This window comes from Aristolochia californica, unplaced genomic scaffold (assembly GCF_029961685.1).
Source record: "Aristolochia californica isolate CCGP_79_NKW_82.1479 unplaced genomic scaffold, dmAriCali1.0.hap1 SCAF_1, whole genome shotgun sequence".
In the NCBI taxonomy this organism is placed as follows: domain Eukaryota; kingdom Viridiplantae; phylum Streptophyta; class Magnoliopsida; order Piperales; family Aristolochiaceae; genus Aristolochia; species Aristolochia californica.
In genome coordinates, this window is record NW_027181770.1 from 9,967,128 (window position 1) to 9,983,969 (window position 16,842).

General features: G+C 39.1%; 1 pseudogene; it reads right to left on the reverse strand.

Annotated features, from left to right (window-relative positions):
- Positions 1-2,204: 2,204 nt before the first annotated feature.
- On the reverse strand, positions 2,205-3,692 carry LOC137946010 (polygalacturonase-like; annotated as a pseudogene).
- Positions 3,693-16,842: the final 13,150 nt, after the last annotated feature.

Here is a 16,842-nt window from a genome sequence, read left to right on the forward strand (position 1 = left end):
AAGATCCATTTGTAATTGACATCTCAAAAAACTTAAAAGTGGTTTTTATCTCCTAATATTTGTAAGAGAACTTTGTATGCTTCTAAATCTCAGCTCATTTAAACCCCAAGCATCTTAATTATAAACACCAAGCACTTAAGATGCCCTCCATAATAAACAATAAGCATCCAAATAGAATCTATAGAGGAGACAAAAGGCATAACAAAACCTCTTGCATTTTAATACTCAAGAGGCTACATCAATCCTTAAAAGTAGGTCTTATGCAACTCTTGAAAGGAACATCAATCTAATGCAATAGTCTATGTAGACATCTATGAGATTATATATAAGAATAGCTAGAATAAGTAATAGTCTCAATAATCCAAGCAAATATGTCTAAAGAAAAAGAACTGAGCAAAAGAACTAGGGGAGGCATCGAACCGAGCCGGTTCACGAGCGGCTCGAGCTCGGCTCGGTTCCAGCTCAATTTGATTCGATTTATCTAGATCTCAAACCGAGATTCAGATGAGGCTCATTTAAGTTAATGAGTCAAGCTCAACCAAACCATGGTTCGGTTCAAAAGCTCATGAGTCGACTCGTTAACTTAACGAGGGTCCAAGACTCGGGGATTTAGGAGGCGGGAGAGGGAGCGGGAGGTCGACTCTTCGAGTTCGTCTCTTCATCTTTCATTCTCTCAGGAATCATGGGGAGTAGAGAAATGGCGTTCATTAGGCGGCGATTTAGAAAAAAACAGGGAGATTTTGTCTTCTTATTCCTCATTCTCCCTCTCCGATTCCTTACTTTGTCTCTCAGTCTCCAATTTTTTTCCTCTTCGAATTCTTCCTCTCTAATCTTCTTTGTCTTCAATTTCTTCCTCTGAACTTCTTCCGCGCCGAGATAAATGACAAAAAGGGGTAAGTTGTTTTATTCTTAATCTTCTCGGTTTTTTTTTTGCCGACCTTACATTGATTTTTTTTTATCTTCTATATTCCATTATTTATCTTTGATCGGAATAACGCCTCATGTTGATGCTGTTTTAGGAGCTCCTTCCTACTCATTTATCAAAAGTAATATCTCTCAGCCTCTCCGCTATTGTTGATTTTTAAGTTTTTAGCTCATATCATTCTGTTGTGTTTTCCGTTTTAAGTGTTTTGTATTAATGTTTTAACTCACCACCTCTCACTCCTTAGATTCAGCATTTTGTATCTTTCCTTCGCCTTTTCCCGCAAATTAAAAGGTTCAGAGAACTCCATATTCTTGAATTGTATTGTTTGAAGCGAAAATCCCATCATGACTTCGGTAAGAAACTCTCCCATTTGTTTGAATTTTCCTTTTATTCCTCATGTTTGGGAACTGTTGGAATCTCGTTTCTTACTCCAAAAGTGGCTTTTTGGATTTATTGGTTCTTTTCATCTGAACTTTGTCGTCTTTATTTGTTGTGCTTGTTTGGGGTTTCAGGTTTCTTTATTGGAGATTATCATTTTCTAGGATGTTTGTGTTCAAAATTATCCATTTTGCAGCTTACTCTTACCTGTAGATATTTTGGATGTTGTGTGCTGGATCTTTAACTCTTTGTGGGGGATCACTTTGTCTTCACTGATGATTTGTTTTATGTGAAAACTTTTCGGCATAGCTATAGGGGGATCAGTTTTATTGGTAATGAGAGAAACATATTTCTGTTATGAAACACCTAGTCAACGTCTTCTTCCCTCTTCCGTTCCACTTTTTCCTTCTTTGTTAATTTCCCACACATTAATCTCTTTCTTTCTACTTATCTCTCTATCATTATCTTACTAATTTTCAGCTTTATGAAAAAACAAAGAAGAAGAAGAAACAAGACATAGAAAATCTTATGAAGAATCTCCCTGTACCTGTGATGGGTTTCAGATTTGCTTAAACAGATAAATGCATGCCTCTACAATGGCGGATATTGTTGCTTTGAAGGGTTCATATTTCCCCTTCTCGTGCCGTTTCAGAGGCTTGTATTTTTTCTATTTCGACAAATCTGATCGCATATATGTTAACCAATCTCAACTGAAGAACAGCACAAGATAAACTCAACCTTGAGCAAATTGATTTGATTCAATCTTATGGCAAAATTCAGTGTTAAGGACAAGAATTTTAATCTTATAGCGATCCGGTTCGTTAATCATGTTAGCTGCTAGCAGATATTTTTTCTTCTTCTAACTTGCGTTTTTCCTGATATTCCTCGCTACCCTCGCTGCTCAAAGGCAACTGGGTGGATCAATTAAACCACTAACGGATCCATCTGCAAATCTACATGACGACTGCGCTCGCCTGTTTTGATAGGAGAGCTTCACGTCCTTCAACCCGATTCTACTGCAAGGGTTAGCTTGGCTGCAATGGAACATTACAGCTACCGGCGTCGCGGATGTCTCCATGATGTTTTTGTAGGTTACTCCACTGATTTTAATCCCGAATGCTGAAGGTCGGCAATATTGTTAGCGGGAAGGATCTTATAATCAAAGTAAAATAATTTATGAAATTCATTTCGAAAGATCGAAAACGACGTATCTGGCCGGGCTGTACCTTGCCGGGGCAATCTCTGTTTCCGGGACAGTAATTTTGGTCGATTATGATCGGGTTTTGAACGTTTATCATAACGAGGTTCATAAAGCGCACATCTCTCACGAATCCGGTACTCGGTCTTCCCCAGGACTTTATCCTCACCCCGTTTTGAGTTCCCCTGAAGACCACCGTTTTCACTGTTATGTTCTGGACACCTTCTTCTTTGAATTCCTGAGCCAGTCTCCCAACGCTGCCACAGATTCGATTTCATACACGAGAAAGTTAGGTGACCTTTTACTGGAGTCGGCCTTTAACTTTTATATATTCATTCTTACTGTCATTCTTACCTGATTCCATGTCCAGGGCCTCATACTATCCGCTCCATCCACATGTTCCTGGTTCCTGGCCCAATAGAGATACAGTCGTCGCCGGTTTTCATGGCGCTGTTGACGATGGTGACGCCGATGGACAGTTGGACGTGGACACCGTCCTTGTTGGGGCTCTCATCAGGAGCCAAGAGCTGAATCCCTCGAAACCTGATGTTCTTGCATAGGTTTACTGCAACATGAAAAAACTGGCTGTTGATTGACTTCAGGCCCCTGACGAGGACGTCTTCGGCACCGTTGAAGGCCAACGACTGCAATCGAAACGAGCATGAGTTATAAGTAAACCATAACCATGTCCTTTGCAGAGACTAAGAGAGGTTCAGGTACCAACCGAGCTCCTTGAGGGCAGTTCCTGCCGGCAGTCTTGCAAGCCCACAACCCGAGCTCCTTGAGGGCAGTTTCCGCTACCATATGCTGCATAGTTGGTGGAAGCTCCATTCTCATGGTCATTCTGCTATTTCTGCAGGGACCTTCGAAGATGATCCGCTTGATCAAATATGATCCTCGTGGCACGTAAACCGTCGCCGGCCTGACCGACGAGCAAGCTGCTTGCCATGCATTAAGGAATGCCCTACCCGAGTCGGTCTTACCGTCGCCTCTTGCTCCAAACTGGACAACGTTGTAATCCCCATAAACAGCCAAGGGGAAGAAGAAGATGAAGAACAAGAAGATGAGAAAATATCTGAGTTTCGCCATCTCAGACAGAGAAAAAGACACTACTAATTGGAAGAGATGACTTGGTCGATGAAAGCAGCAGAAGTCTGTTTCATATTTATAGCCTCTGCGTTGACTTTCCATGATTAAGCAGCAGCAGCAGCTAGAACCAGAGTTTGAGCTAGAATTCTCGTTGGACGGAATTGAGAATGGTCGATCGTTAGGTCTTATTCCAAACAAATTAACGTGCTGGACTAAGATATACTTGGAATTGTTTATCCACGATGGGTGGCTAGATATACCAATTTGGAATCATAATTCCTGTAAATGGATTAAGAAAATGGAGACTACCAGTTTCTTGTGGCGGAATTAAAAGCAACACAGAACAGAAGTTGTGTTCTAAGGAGTCATGTTGGATCGGAATAATAACACATGGAATAATGATAACCCATCAATTGTCCAAGAATTCAGATAAGCATCTCTATTCAATTCTATTAGAGAGTCTTGACATTTATATTTTATCAACAAGTGTGGAGTTTACCCTCCACAATTGGCGAAGTTTTGCACTAGTTAACGTCACTTTATTATAAGTCAAAATCAGGAATTTAAATCCTATAAATGATAATTTATAGTTAACGTCTCCTGTGAGAGCCGCAGTAGTAACTTTTTTCCAAAAAACAAAAAATGATTTGATTAAGGGTAACAGGAGGAGAAGACAGGGATAGTTTTTAATGATTTGAGTAGTGCTTGAAGCTATGTGAGTTTAGCACATGTAGTTGCCATAGCATAATACTCAACTTTAGTGTTAGAATGAGAAATTGTGGATTGTTTCTTTCAAGACCAAGAGACAATTGTGGGCCCTATGGGAGATAGAATAACTAGAAGTTGTTGAACGTCGAGTTGTGGGTTAACCATCCCAATCAACATCAGAGAAAGCAACAAGGTTAAGGTTATTAGATTTGTTTATGATAAGAACATAGGATTGAATGACTTTAAGATATCGTAAGTTTCTTTTGACTAAGGCAAAAAGAAACTCAATAGCATTTTGCATAAATTGGAAAAAGAGGTTGCCTGAATAAGTTATACCTGGTCTAGTGAGACTGAGATATTGCAGAGCACCAATAAGCCTTCAATAAAGTGTAGGATTTGACAAGAGAGGGCTGGAGATGTTTGTCTTAACATTTAGGGTGAGAGGAGTATGAATAGGAGTACAAGATTTCTAGACCTGCTTGAGATAAGACATCTAAAAGATATTTATGTCGAGAAAATCACAAACTGTTGGAGCCATAGATTACTTTTATGCAAAGCAAGAATTTAAGACATCCAAAGTTTTTAATGAAAAACTCAGAGAAGTGTTTATTGAAAATTAGAGATGAGGGAAGAGTTATTTTTAGTAAGAATAATATCATTAACATAAACGAGTAAAAACAAGTGTTCTTTGGAAGAGAAAAATGAAAGACAGAAGGATTGACTTAACTTGGTTGAAAACTAAAGGAGAGTAAAAAGGAGCTAAAAAAAAAGCATGCTTGACGAGCTAAGGTTTTTAACATAAAACTTAGAGAAAAGTGATTATTGAAAATTAAAGATGAGAGTAGACTTATTTTTAGTATGAATAATATCATCAACATAAACAAGTAAAAACAAATGTTCAAGTGGAGGAGAAATCAGAAGCACAACCTCAAGTTTATCATTTTGTCCAATTGTGACATAATGAGGAAGAAGAGCAGATTGGGATGAGGGGGCCAAGGAGAGGTCATGGATAGTGAGGGGGCATTGGAGTTTTAAGAAGCACTAGGGGAGTTTACTGAGGGAGATAAGATGGGCAGATCAACAGGGTGTTCAACAACAATGCCATCCAAAATAGGCTGGTTTGGTTGTGAAATAAGAGTAGGAGTAGGAAAGGATGGGGAGATTTGAAGAATTTTTCATAAATAAATCAGTAAGTTGACCCGAGGGAAGAAAATGAAAACTTGAAAGGAGTGGTAAGAACAGTTGTATTTCATCAAACATGACAAGTCAAGAAATATACATACACCCACTATGAGGATGAAAGCACCAATAGCCTTTATGTTCATAACTATAGCCATTGAAAACTCAAGGTAATGATCGGGGATGTAACTTATTTTGTGCATAAACGCATACAAACGATAAACATAAGCATCCAAAAAATTTTAATTGAGTGTAAGAGATATTGAATTGAAAAAGAACAAAGTAAGGAGAGTCACCTTGCAATACTTCTGTAAGAATGTGATTGATTAAGAAAATTGCGACCAAATTGGAGCTCTACCATGGACTTAAATCTCAGAAAATGCAGATAATATATCAAAGTTTAATTTCAAGTATAAAGCCATGCGTCTCATGAGAATTCATCAATAAAGATAAAAATAACAGTGGAAACCTTCTAAAGAAATTGTAAGGGTAGGGCTCCACATGCCTGTTAAGTTGTAAAGCCTAATCAACCCCCTACGCTGTTTCATTAAGGGTAGTTTAGGAATTTTACTCTTGTATTGTGGTTGCCCTAGTTTCTTCTTTATCTTTGGTTCGTCATTATTAGGGTTTTATCATCAATCCAAGGAGTATCATTAGTTGCAGCCGAGAGAGGATAGAGAAAAACCACATGTAAGTTTGTACGATTTCTTTTGTAAACTATTTCATCTTCATAGTGGATTATTGCAATGGCGGAAGACAAGACATAGTCTCATCTTGAGGTGAACCTTTATAAATATTGTTTGTTCTTGTGCTTGCTTTTTTTTCTTCTACGTTAATTATTATTGTTTTTGTTAGTTTGAAATTAGGGTGTCTAATTCCTAGCAAGTGGTATCGAAGCTTTGGTTCGTGATTGAGAGCAATGGCTGACAGAGAAGGATCGACACTTGGAATCAACAAGTTTGATGGTATGGATTTTGTGTTCTAGAGGATGCAAATAGAATATTATCTATACAGTAAAAAAGTTGCACGCACTACTTCTGGATATGAAACTAGAAGGTATGAAAGATGATGAGTGGAATCTCCTCGATAGACAGGTGTTGGGAGTAGTACGATTAACACTATCGAAGAAGTTGGTCACAACATGGTGTCACAGAAAATCACAGTGGGGATGATGAAGATTACGTCTGACATGTATGAGAAGCCTTCCTTAAATAATAAGGTACATCTCATGAAAAAACTCTTCAATTTAAATATGACAGAAAATACATCAGTGGCATCACATTTGAATGAGTTTAGCACGATTGTCAATCAGTTGACCTCCATTCAAATTAAATTTGATGATGAGGTTCGTTCTTTAATCCTTTTGGCATCTCTACCAAATTGTTGGGAGCCTATGAGGGTTGCGGTCAGCAATTCCGTAGGCAAAGGGAAGTTCATAGAAAGTTTGGGATACCATTCTTACAAAGAAAGTTTGTAGAAAGGACTCCTGAGAATCATCAACTTTTAATTCTACCCTAAGTGTTGATACTAGGGGTATGAACTTCGAGAGGAATTCTAACAAGGGCAATGGAAGAGGAAAGTCAAGAAATGGTAGAAGCAAGTCCAAATTCAGAATGAAAGTAGAATACTAGAATTGTGGCAAGTTTGGTCACATAAATAAAAACTGCAAAGCACTAAAGAAGGATGAAAAGAAAAGCAATGCTACAAATTCGATGACTGAAGAGGTAAAAGATGTTTTACTCTTGTTAGTTGATAGCCCTATTGACTCTTGAGTGTTAGATTCAATAGCTTCTTTTCACACCACCGTACGCGACAAGATCATGGAGAACGATATTGTTGGAAATCACGAGAAGGTGTATCTTGCTGATGGAGAATCTTTGGATATTTTTTGTATTGGTAATGTCATTTTGAGGATGTCAAATGGGCCAATGTGGAAAATTCACAAGGTGAGACATGTACTAAAAATTATTCGTAATATAATCTCAATAGGGCATCTTGATGATAAAGGTCATAATGTGACTTTTAATGGTGCTACCTGGAAAGTCACTAAGGAAGCCATGGTTGTTGCACGAGGAGTTAAAACTAGAACTCTTTATATCACTTCTAGTTGGAGAGACACGGTTGCAGTTGTTGATGTTGTTACTGATTCTAATTTGTGGCATTATAGGCTCAATCACATGAGTGAGAAGGGATGAAAGTGCTTCAGTCCAAAAGGAAGCTACTAGGGTTCAAAATTGTAAACAAAAGTTTGTGTGAAGACTGTATTTTTTACAACCAGAAAAGGGTTTGCTTTTCTAAGGCAGGAAAGGAGCAAAAGACAGCAAAATTGGAGTTGGTTCACACTGAAGTGTGGGGACCTTCAACTGTTACTTCCCTTGGTGGTTCTAACTACTATGTGACATTTATTGATGATGTAAACGGAAAGGTATAGGTTTATTTCCTTAAAAGGAAATCTGATGTCTTTGTTACATTCAAAAGATGGAGAGCAATGGTTCAGACATATTTGAAGGTGAAGTGCTTGCAGTCAGATAATAAGGGAGAATACATAGATGACGATTTCAAGCGGTACTGTGTTGATAATAGAATCAAGATAAAGAAGACCATTCCTAGAAAACCTCAACATAATGGTGTGGCTGAGAGCATGAACAGAGCTTTGAACGAGCGTGCTAGGAGCATGAGATTACATGCAGGATTGCCAAATATGTTTTGGTTTAAGGCTATTAGCACAGTTGCCTATTTGATTAATAGAGGTCCCTCAACACCATTGGAATGCAAAATACCTGAAGAGGTCTAGAGCGGCCAAGAGGTAAACCTTTCTTTCTTGAAATTTTTTGGTTGTGTTTCTTATATTCACATTGATTCTGCAGTTAGAAGTAAACTTGATGCTAAATCTAAGATATATTGTTTTATTGGCTATGGTGGTATCGAGTTTGGTTATCACTTCTGGATTGACCAAAGTCGTAAGGTTAGCAGGAGTAAGGATGTGATCTTCAATGAATGTGTCATGTATAAAGACAGGTTGAGAACATAGTCTGAGAGCACAAGTGATGAAGTCAAGAAGTCTGAAGTGATTCAGTTGAGAGATCTTCCAGTTATTGAGATGGAGAATATTGATCAGGAAGACCAAGAAAACATACCCCTAGAAATAAATCAGAACATTCCTGTGATTGAATTCAAAAGATCTGCTAGAACTAGTAGACCACCACAGAGGTACTCCTCTACGGTGAATTATAGTTTGTTGACTAAGGTGAACCAAAGATTTATGAGGAAGTCGTGCAAGTTGATGAATTAACCAAGTGGGAGTTGGCCATGAGGGATGAGATGCACTCACTGTTGTGCAATCAGACATGGCTGTTGACCAAGTTATCAAAAGAGAAAAATGTCTTGCAGAATAAATGGGTGTACTGAATAAAAGACAAACATGATGGCAGCAAGTGGTACAAGGCAAGACTGGTGGTAAAATGATTTCAACAAAAAAAGGCATTGACTACACTGAGATTTTCTCTCAAGTAGTGAAGTTGACTACTATTAGAACATTGTTTGGACTAGTGGCAAATGAAGACTTACATTTAGAGCAGTTGAATGTAAAGATAGCCTTTTTTCTTGGTGATTTGGAGGAAGAAATTTACATGATGCAGCCACAGGGTATCAAAGCACAAGGCAAGGAGAAAATAGTGTGCAAACTTCAAAAGAGGTTGCATGGTCTTAAATAGGCTCCAAGACAATGATATAAAAAGTTTGACACCTTTATGAGTAGTAATGGTTTCTTGAGGTGTCAGGCAAATCATTGTTGTTATGTTAAGAAGTTTAATGAGTCCTACATCATTCTACAACTTGCAAACAGAAAATAGATAAATTGAAAAGGGATTTGTCCAAGAAGTTTGCAATGAAGGATTTGGGTGTTGCAAAACAAATCGTTAGGTTGAGGATTACTAGGGACATTGATGTCTTGAAACTATCACAAGTAGAATACGTGAAGAAAGTGCTGAGCAGATTCAACATGAATGATGCAAAACCAATGAATACACCTTTGGCAAGTCACTTTAGCTTATCTAACGAGCAATCACCTTCTACTGAGTAGGAGCGAGCCTACATGGCCAATGTGCCTTAGGCTTTTGCTACCGGCAGTCTCATGTATGCCATGGTGAGCACAAGACCAGACATAGCTCCTACAATGGGAGTTTTGCACAGATATATGAGTAATCCGGGTAAACAATATTGGGAAGCAGTGAAGTGGATTCTCAGGTATTTGAGAGGTACTGCAAACTCAATCTTATGTTTTAGAAAGTCGGATTTTGGATTACAAGGTTATGTAGATGCTAACATGGCTGGAGACATTGATGGCAGGAAGAGTTCCACTGGATATGTATACACATTGGGTGGTATAACAATTAGTTGGATCTCTAAGTGTTATGGTCCCTAGCCATGGATCTAGTAACTCGGTGAGTTGGATATGAATCCAGCACTGTTTGAGGGTTTCTTATCACGTTTTTGTGAAAAGAACTCTCTTATACTTCTCCTTTCACGTTAGGATTGAAAAGGATTTTTCTTTTCTCAATTATAGATGCAACTAACAAGTTAAAGGATTGTTTAAGCACTCAGATATGAAACCCCTCTTTTATGATTCAAGACAAGAGGGTTTTACTTGCTGTAATGACTCAAGACAACCCTTTTCCCTTTACTGAATTCATTCCCCTTGAAAAGGAGTTTCCTTTTCTTAATTATGAACGAACCCAACTAGTCAAGGAAGCTCCTTGAGGCCCCAATGTGGAATCCCCTTTCTTATGGCTCACGTCAAGGTAGGGTTTCCAATTTCATGCAGCACTGGTTCCTTACGTAAAAGAGAAACATAAATATAATCTCAGTGCTTGGAATATGATTAGCAAATACCTCTGGACGTCAACACCCAACCAGCAACAAGAACCCGTCCTCCTTCCTAGGTAGACTCACGTCAAGACCTCTCCTTTTCTGGAATTTTCGTGAAAGAGATGATCTTCTCTTCTAGCTCAGAAGAGAAAGGTAATTCCTCTTCCTTTTCCTTCCAAGATCTCCTCAAAGACTCCCCAGTGCCCCCAAGAGAGTTCAAGCCAAGAACCCTAGAATAGGGAGCCTAGAAAGAACCTAAATTACCCTAGTTTATGCTAATTCCAAACTTGCTTTATTTCTCCATCCTTACCCCTTAAATAGGGTAATTAACATCAACATAGGTTATGGTTATAAAACCCAATTCTACCCCTACCTTTAAGTCTTATTACAAATCAATAAAATTCAAAATTAAAAGCAACATAAATAATAAAAGTAAAGTAGATGACTCAGTCTTATTGAGTCCATAACATCTGCCCCCCCTTGGAGATCGAGCTTGTCCTCAAGCTCGGAAGCTGGGTAGACCTGGTAGAAGTTGTCGAGCCACTCCCATTTTACGTAGTTGTGATCGATTGCTGCCCAGTAATGGCATGCAGGGAGATGTCCGGTGGTTCTTCCTTAATCATATCCTTTGTCACCTCGATATCCTCATCTTCAACCTTATTGATCAAAAATAATCTTTTGCACTGATGCCCAACCCGATATGGTTCATCATAGTTGTAACATAGATTCTTAGCCTGCCGTTCCGCCATCTCAACACTTGTCAATTTTTTTATATAAGGAGTTGTAGGATGACTAGATCTCGGATCCCCTGTCAAAGTAATACTCGGGTTGTTTCTCAGAGGAATGCGCCCCCCTGACCATGGAGGTCGTCTGTGTTGTGCCTACTGTCGCAGTTCTAAAGCACGAGCTATATTCATAGCGCTGTATAAGTCAACAGGTGCATAGAGCTCCACCTCAAGCTTTAAGGCCTTCGTCAGTCCTGTTGTAAATAGCGTAACTTGCTGATCCACTTGTACCATACTACTGGCTCGTGCTAATTTTTCCTGGAACAATTTTTGATATTGCTCCACGGCCCTAATTTGGCGTGGTAAAACCAAATCTCCCAAGGGTTACTGTAAGCCGGATGACCAAAATGGAGAGAACACAGTCGCTTAAATTCATTCCAATCTACCACCTCGCTATCAACCTCAACTAGTTGGTACCAAAGTTGTGCTTCCCCTAGTAAGTGGAAAACAGCTACGTTGACTCAATCATAGGTTGGGACTCGTTGATGGCTAAATTTTTTTTCACATTGATACAACCATATCAAAGGGTCTTCTGACCCATTATAAGTAGGGAATTCCATTTTAGTATACCTCGGAACAGTGCCTCCCCCTGGTAGAAGTGTCCCCTTGGAATGAGGGGTCCTTGCTGTCCCGAGAAACTCGTGCGCCTCAGAAATTCATCTCTCCCTCTGTTATACGAATGGTCCCCTCCTCTCTGATCTAGAATGAGGGGTACAGTGCCTCCCCCCTGGTTGAGGTGTCCCCCCGGAATGAAGGGTCCTTACTGACCCGAGAAACTCGTGTGTCTAGTAAACTCATCTCCCCCTCTGATCTGCGAATGGTCTCCCGGAATTGGGTTTTTGCCAGTGCTCAGACCAGTCTCCATGTTATCCATCCTTCCTTTCAAGGTTTCCAAACTGAAAGTGAAATTTTCCTCCAATTCAGCAAATTTCTTGCCAGTGGTTAGACCATTCTCCATGTTATCCATCCTTCCCTTCAAGGTCTCCATATCGATATCAATTTTTGAGAACCTCTCTAGGACAGTATCAAAGTTTCTTTCAAGCAATTCAAAGTATTCATTGGTGCTTCTCTCTGCCGGGTTACCCTGCTCTGATACCAAGTGTTAATCACCTAGCTAATACTACCCAAAAGACCGACCAGTTAGGAGCGGAAGGCATAGGTACTTAACTCAGGACCATAACATCACACCCCGCCCGCCCGAGCTGACGACCACGACGGCATTAACACAGCAACGCGACTGGGTCAGGGGTCCCGCCAGGGGCTTGCGGTCCACCTACGCATGCGGCCGCGGGGACTCGAAGTAGGGACGTAGCGTCTACTCTGATACCAAGTTGTTATGGTCCCTAGCCATGGATCTAGTAACTCGGCGAGTTGGATATGAATCCAGCACTGTTTGAGGGTTTCTTATATGTTTTTTGTGAAAAGAACTCTCTTATACTTCTCCTTTCATGTTAGGATTGAAAAGGATTTTGCTTTTCTCAATTATATATGCAACCAGCAATTTAAAGGACTGTTTAAGCATTCAGATATGAAACCCCTCTTTATGATTCAAGACAAGAGGGTTTTCCTTGCTGTAATGACTCAAGACAACCCCTTTCCCTTTACTGAATTCATTCCCCTTGAAAAGGAGTTTCCTTTTCTTAATTATGAATGAACCCATCTAGTCAAGGAAGCTCCTTGAGGCCCCAATGTGGAATCCCCTATCTTATGGCTCACGTCAAGGTAGGGTTTCCAATTTCAAGCAGCACTGGTTCCTTACGTAAAAGAGAAACGTAAATCTAATCTCAATGTTTGGAATAAGATTAGCAAATACCTCTGGACGTCAACACCCAACCAGCAACAAGAACCCGTCCTCCTTCCTGGGTAGACTCACGTCAAGACCTCTCCTTTTCTGGAATTTTCGTGAAAGAGATGATCTTCTCTTGCAGCTCAGAAGAGAAAAGTAATTCCTCTTCCTTTTCCTTCCAAGATCTCCTCAAAGACTCCCCAATGGATGCAACAAACCCCCAAGAGAGTTCAAGCCAAGAACCCTAGAATAGGGAGCCTAGAAAGAACCTAAATTACCCTAGTTTATGCTAATTCCAAACTTGTTTTATTTCTCCATCCTTACCCCTTAAATAGGGTAATTAACATCAACATAGGTTAGGGTTATTAAAACCCAATTCTACCCCTACCTTTAAGTCTTATTACAAATCAATAAAATTCGAAATTAAAAGAAAAATAAATAATAAAAGTAAAGTAGATGACTCAGTCTTATTGAGTCCATAACACTAAGTTGCACAAGATAGTTGCTCTTTCTACTAATGAGGTAGAACATGTCATCATGACCAAAGCAAGCAAAGAGATGGTATGGATGTAGTCTTTCTGGGAAGAATTAGGTCTCAAACATGGAAAGAATGTGTTGTATTATAAATGTTAGAGTGTTATTCATTTAGCAAAGAATATTGTTGATCATGCCAAAACAAAGCACATACAAGTGCATTTTCACTTCATCAGATCGGCTCTGGAGGATGGAGTCTTAGCACTTAAGAAGATTCAAGGAAGTCAGAAGCCGACTGATATTTTGACAAAGACTGTTACAAGTGAGAAACTGAAGTTGTGTGAAACTTTAGTACGACTTCCCTCTAAGAATTGAGAAGTTGTTGCCGCTGTAGAGGAGATATTGATGATGGTTTAGTCTCCAAGTGGGAGATTGTGAAGTTGTAGAGTCTAATCAATGCCCCCATGCTATTTTATTAAGGGCAGTTTGGGAATTTTACTCTTGTATAATGATTGCCCTAGTTTTCCTTTTATACTTGAGCCGTTACTATTAGGGTTTTACCATCAATCCAAAGAACATCATTAGTTGCAGTTGAGAGAGGCTAAAGAAAAACGACATGTAAGTGTATGCGATTTTTCTTGTAAACTATTTCAGCTTCATAGTGGATTAGTACAGTAGCGGAAGACAGGATGTAGTCTCACCTTGAGGTGAACCTGTATAAATCTTGTTTGTTCTCGTACTTGCTTTTTCTTTCTTCCACATTTATTATTATAGCTCTTGTTAGTTTGAAATTAGGGCGTCTAATTCCTAACAATGTCCTTATGAATAGTATCTAAGAAAAATCTAGCATGACTAGTACAAGAAATAAAAGGTATTTTATGGCTTTTAGCCATTTTATGGCACTACCTCTTACAAGATAATTTTAGTAACAACTTCTTATTGACTAAACTAGAAAGAGATCTCTTAGAGAGATGTCTTAATTGATTGTACCAAATTTAGCAAGAGAAAATGTAGAGGCAAATAAAGCATGCTCCTTGTTCTGAAAAGCATACAACCCTCTTTATATAGTCCCTTGAGCCATTAAAGTGTCATTCAAAGACTTAACATCAAAGTAATAAAAAAAATAAATCAATGGAGCAATTATTATCTTTAGTAAACTTATGAACTGAAATCATTATAGTAGGAACATAAAGAGTTAGAGGAAGAGTGAAGGAGTAATTAGTGGTAAATAAATGTACCAGTCCACCAGATTGTATAGGCAATAAACTACCATTCCCACCATAACCTTATGAGAACCATCATATGGAGAGAGAGAGAGAGAGAGAGAGAGAGGTCGTTGGATTGTGAGTCTTGTAAGAGGTAGTGCTAATATGTGGATGTCAAGTGTCATCTTTGTGTTCAACTTAGCGAGACGTGAGGGCCGCATGTTATGACGGAGTTCTTGATTAGCTAACATGTCAATAAACTCGTCAGGCGGCTTCACTAAAACTGCAGTAACAAATGAATAATACTCTAGACTTAAACCAATGCACGCCTAGAAAGCCAAAGGCACTGGTATGGCTGATAAGGAGTCACATATATCCTTAAACTTTGTGAGGAAATCACAAAGAGGAATGTCCTCACCATGTCTTAGAAATTGAAGTTGTTGTTGTAGATGAAGCTCATGTACCAGGGGTGAGCATAGGCGAAGGTGCACTTGTTCCAGACATCTTGCTTTATTTTGAGGCCAATTGCATGTCGAAGAGCATCTTGTTGCATGGTAGCTTTCAGCCAACTAATGAGATTGAGCATCACTTCTCTCACATATGTGAAAAATTAGGATTTAGGAATTGAGAGTTCAAAGGATAACAAGTGGAGAGGTGGTTTGTTAGAACCATCCATGTGCGTATAGAGATTTTGAGATTGCAAGACTGATTCCCATTGATTCCTCCATAGGACATAGGTAGTGTATGAAAGCTTGGCAAAGAAAGAGAGCTGTTATTGAGGTGACTGAGACCGAAGTGGAGGAAGAAGAGGAGGGAACAAGAGCCATGGTATGCAAGATAGAGAAGAGTTGCGGAAGAGATCACATCAGTGTAGGAGAAAGTTTTAGCAAAAGTGAGGAGAATGTAGAGGAGATGTAAGCAAAAAGATAAGGTGGAGTTCCATCAGATCTACATACCATATTAAGAAGAGATGATTGATAGGGAAATCTGGAATTTGAATTCAATTTTGGTTGACTAATTATCTGCTTGAAGATAAGGTGCATATTTATATATTGAGTCTCAATGTCTCTAAGCCTTGACATATTTATTGTTTCTTGAATTTAGGTGATGCCTTCTTTAGGATTGATGGGTTGGTAAGAGAGATTTTTGCTTTGATTGGCTATCAAAGCTGTATTTGGCAAGAGTTTGGTTTGATTCAAACTCTTGTTGTGATTTTGGTTGTCAATGGCCAGAGATGGAAGTGTTTCTGACACTTTCCTTCCATAGGTTGTTGATCGTGTCAAACGCCTAGCCAATAAAACCCAAAAGACCGGTCTGTTAAGTGTGGAAAACCAAGTACCTAACCCAGGTGGACCAGGGGTGAACGGAACCTAACCCAGGTGGACCAGAACCACCTAGCTCTGATAGATCGTCTATCAATAACATGGTGTGAGTGGGATATAGAGCAATACCTAGCTGACTAGTTCAGGTTTACTAGTTGAAGTGATGAACCAGTAGACTTGGCCTAGTCAAAAGGGGCACCTTCCTAGAACTGGAATACAACCATGGAAGTAGGGATGGCATGCAATCATGGTCAACCAAGTCTCACCACTTTGGGCATTGGGTGGGGAAAAACAGCCCACTTCTCACTTCTCCTCCCTCACACGTGTTAGCGCATTGGGAGAGGGAAACCCTGATCTATATTTTTCTAGATTTAGTTTAATTTTTAAAAATATAATATTAACATTAACCGGGTCAGTTGACAATCTAAATTGATTCACTTGAGTTTAACATGACCAACTTAAACTTAATTTCATTCAAGGTGTCCAAATACAAAGTTAAGCAAACAACTACTAACTGCACCAAGAATTTCTTTATGGCTTGCAATTAATTTTTGATACTGCTACTCCACTCGTAGGGGGCAGCCCTTGCTCTAAAATTAAAAATTCACTATGATTAGTTAAACAACATCTACAACAAAGAGTTTCAAGAGACTTAATCACAACACTTGCCCAAACACTTTGGGACTTAAGGTCAAAAACTTTTGCAAGTAGGTGACATGGTTTCTATTAAAATTATAAATATGCCTCTAGTTAGGCAAATATGATAATCTACTAGTTATTTCAGTAGCTCTACCTAAGATTTAAAATAGATGCAATTGAGAACTTTTTATTGTTGGCAATATTAGAAGATTTTCAAAGAAGAACTACACTTGGTATTAAAAGAAAAGGCTTGTAATGATATGACCATGTATAGGGGTGGTATCGAAC